The sequence below is a fragment of the Alosa pseudoharengus genome, unplaced genomic scaffold, assembly GCF_046254945.1.
Source record: "Alosa pseudoharengus isolate Yale_2024_CS ecotype anadromous, Long Island Sound unplaced genomic scaffold, YU_APseudo_1.1 YU_APseudo_1.1_scf_13, whole genome shotgun sequence".
Lineage (NCBI taxonomy): Eukaryota > Metazoa > Chordata > Actinopteri > Clupeiformes > Clupeidae > Alosa > Alosa pseudoharengus.
The window spans coordinates 37,196,501-37,200,606 of record NW_027468598.1 but is presented as its reverse complement, the minus strand read 5'-3'; the positions used below and the strand labels follow the sequence as shown (position 1 = coordinate 37,200,606).

General features: G+C 46.5%; 1 protein-coding gene across 1 annotated transcript in view; it reads right to left on the bottom strand.

Moving 5' to 3' along the window:
• Positions 1–838, bottom strand: part of serpine2 (serpin peptidase inhibitor, clade E (nexin, plasminogen activator inhibitor type 1), member 2) — a gene marked incomplete in the record, with an annotated part of 11,282 nt that extends 10,444 nt beyond the window's left edge. The window contains 1 exon segment of the mRNA XM_076282986.1: positions 637–838.
• Between the last annotated feature and the right edge of the window lie 3,268 nt (positions 839–4,106).

The following is a 4,106-nucleotide window of genomic DNA, read 5'->3' as shown; positions in this document are numbered from 1 at the left end:
CCACAGTTTGGACTACCGCATCATCTCCGTGGGAGCGCGTAGTCGGGTCGCTGTTGACGTGGGACGCGACTGAGTGCGGTCTCTGGCCGTGGGCCCGCATTGTGTGAGCGTGACTCGGTGTTCGCAGTGTAAGTGCTACAGCGGACGTTTCCTATTACAAACCGAGCAGTGCATGACTTCAACCAACAGAGTCAAGTCAGCTAGACTCCACACACACACACACACACACCCTGGACCCGGAACAGCTGTTGTTGACCAATAGGGTCTTAAAACTAACACTGCCATGAATAGCACCTCAAGTCAAATTCATCTGATAAAAATGTTGATTGTTCTCGACTTTTCACCATCATACTACACGCGCAGTTATATATAACGACTAAAAACCTGCAACTGGCTGGTGGTGCCACAAATCTGAACTGAGGACCGTATTCGGTGCCACCCAAACTTTTGTTAGTGATTCAACATTTCCTGAAAGACACACATCTTGCTCTGTTCCACGATGCACGACCCGTGCGCTAACAACACCTGAGCCTCGAGCACGAGATCGTCTGGCGTTTTCCGTGAAGAATCAGGTGCATTTCCTTGGCTGGGAAGAATCTCAGGAAAGTTCCAGTGTATTCTGCAGAAAGTTCTTACCTTCGGTTAAAATGTGGCTGCGACCAGCTCGTACGTGCGCCGAATGTTTTGTACCTCTCGCGAGGAGTCGGAAAGTTACCCGTCTGTCTTTATTCTGAGCGCTCGTGCCCCTCCGGTGCTTTAACGGGCTACCGCCCCCACGGTTATTTTTGTCGCGTTCACCTCGTGCTGCTTCCGCGGCCAGTGGCGCTCCGCCCCTCAGCCAAAGTTTGGGCAAGTTGGCGAGCTCATGCAAGTCGGTCCAGGGACACGCGCAGACCAGTGGGCGGCCGCGAAGGTCAGCCCTAGGGCGCGTGTGTGATATTCCTCTCCTTTGTCTGGCCTAAATGACTATTTGCCTTTCCCGAATTCTCTCTGTTGTCATCACTACGTCATCCTGTGCCACGGAAAATCGGCGAGTCTTTGAGGCGCTTTCAAACCTCTGGAGTTACAATTACAACCTTAATTTAGCACGTTGTCTCACATATTCCTGTTTTCCACGTTACCTACACAGACCAGCCCTGAATTGTGTGTAAGATTGTATGTTTGTGTGTGTGAGAGACTATTGCATATTGAATGTCTGCACAGTGAAAGGGGGTGAATACAGACTACAGTGTGTGTGTGTGTGTGCACGCGTGCAGTAGACATGGGTGCACTAGATGTGGACTATGCGTCTGTACTGTGTGTGTGTGTGTGTGCACGCGTGCAGTAGACATGGGTGCACTAGATGTGGACTATGCGTCTGTACTGTGTGTGTGTGTGTGTGTGTGTGTGTGTGCACGCGTGCAGTAGACATGGGTGCACTAGATGTGGACTATGCATCTGTACTGTGTGTGTGTGTGTACGCGTGTACGCGTGTACGCGTGCAGTAAACATGGGTGCACTAGATGTGGACTATGCGTCTGTACTGTGTGTGTGTGTGTGTGTGTGTGTGTGTGTGTGTGTGTGCACGCGTGCAGTAGACATGGGTGCACTAGATGTGGACTATGCATCTGTACTGTGTGTGTGTGTGTGTGTGTGTGTGTGTGTGTGCACGCGTGCAGTAGACATGGGTGCACTAGATGTGGACTATGCGTCTGTACTGTGTGTGTGTGTGTGTGTGTGTGTGTGTGTGTGTGTGCACGCATGCAGTAGACATGGGTGCACTAGATGTGGACTATGTCTGTGTGAGTTGAATGTGGATGGAGCCTCTAGTTCAGCAGGTGCCCAGACTCAGCCACCAAACCTGCAATGCCACATGCAGGAGCCTACGGTGTGTGTGTGTGTTCCCAGATCCTCAAACCTGCCACATGCAGGAGCCTACGGTGTGTGTGTGTGTGTTCCCAGATCCTCAAACCTGCCACATGCAGGACTTACGGTGTGTGTGTGTGTTCCCAGATCCTCAAACCTGCCACATGCAGGACTTACGGTGTGTGTGTGTGTGTGTTCCCATTTCCTACAATGTGTGTGTGTGAGAGAGAGTGTGAGTGTTTTACATCCACCCTGGCTCAGCTCTCTCACACACACACACACACACACACAAACTGTCTGATTAGGATTGAATGAGGCTATGAGTGAGAGAACGATTGAGTTTATGTGTGTGTATGACAGGTTGTTCCATAGTGAAATAGCCTATGGATTGACTATGTGAAAGAGTGTGTGTGTGTATGACAGGTTGTTCCATAGTGAAATAGCCTATGGATTGACTATGTGAAAGAGTGTGTGTGTGTGTGTGTGTGTATGACAGGTTGTTCCATAGTGAAATAGCCTATGGATTGACTATGTGAAAGAGTGTGTGTGTGTGTGTGTATGACAGGTTGTTCCATAGTGAAATAGCATATGGATTGACTATGAGAAAGAGTGTGTGTGTGTGTGTGTGGATGACAGGTTGTTCCATAGTGAAATAGCCTATGGATTGACTATGTGAAAGAGTGTGTGTGTGGATGACAGGTTGTTCCATAGTGAAATAGCCTATGGATTGACTATGTGAAAGAGTGTGTGTGTGTGTGTGTATGACAGGTTGTTCCATAGTGAAATAGCATATGGATTGACTATGAGAAAGAGTGTGTGTGTGTGTGTGTGGATGACAGGTTGTTCCATAGTGAAATAGCCTATGGATTGACTATGTGAAAGAGTGTGTGTGTGGATGACAGGTTGTTCCATAGTGAAATAGCCTATGGATTGACTATGTGAAAGAGTGTGTGTGTGTATGACAGGTTGTTCCATAGTGAAATAGCCTATGGATTGACTATGTGAAAGAGTGTGTGTGTGGATGACAGGTTGTTCCATAGTGAAATAGCCTATGGATTGACTATGTGAAAGAGTGTGTGTGTGTGTGTGTGTGTGTATGACAGGTTGTTCCATAGTGAAATAGCCTATGGATTGACTATGTGAAAGAGTGTGTGTGTGGATGACAGGTTGTTCCATAGTGAAATAGCCTATGGATTGACTATGTGAAAGAGTGTGTGTGTGTGTGTGTGTATGACAGGTTGTTCCATAGTGAAATAGCCTATGGATTGACTATGTGAAAGAGTGTGTGTGTGGATGACAGGTTGTTCCATAGTGAAATAGCCTATGGATTGACTATGTGAAAGAGTGTGTGTGTGTGTGTGTGTGGATGACAGGTTGTTCCATAGTGAAATAGCCTATGGATTGACTATGTGAAAAAGTGTGTGTGTGTGTGTGTGTGGATGACAGGTTGTTCCATAGTGAAATAGCCTATGGATTGACTATGTGAAAGAGTGTGTGTGTGTGTGTGTGTGTGTGACAGGTTGTTCCATAGTGAAATAGCCTATGGATTGACTATGTGAAAAAGTGTGTGTGTGTGTGTGTGTGGATGACAGGTTGTTCCATAGTGAAATAGCCTATGGATTGACTATGTGAAAGAGTGTGTGTGTGTGTGTATGACAGGTTGTTCCATAGTGAAATAGCCTATGGATTGACTATGTGAAAGAGTGTGTGTGTGGATGACAGGTTGTTCCATAGTGAAATAGCCTATGGATTGACTATGTGAAAGAGTGTGTGTGTGTGTGTGTGTGTGGATGACAGGTTGTTCCATAGTGAAATAGCCTATGGATTGACTATGTGAAAGAGTGTGTGTGTGGATGACAGGTTGTTCCATAGTGAAATAGCCTATGGATTGACTATGTGAAAGAGTGTGTGTGTGTGTGTGTGTGGATGACAGGTTGTTCCATAGTGAAATAGCCTATGGATTGACTATGTGAAAAAGTGTGTGTGTGTGTGTGTGGATGACAGGTTGTTCCATAGTGAAATAGCCTATGGATTGACTATGTGAAAGAGTGTGTGTGTGTGTGTGTGTGTATGACAGGTTGTTCCATAGTGAAATAGCCTATGGATTGACTATGTGAAAGAGTGTGTGTGTGGATGACAGGTTGTTCCATAGTGAAATAGCCTATGGATTGACTATGTGAAAAAGTGTGTGTGCAGCATAAAGAGACTTTAGAGCCTCAGATACTGACCTTAGACACACCCCCCCCAACAATCAGCCTTAC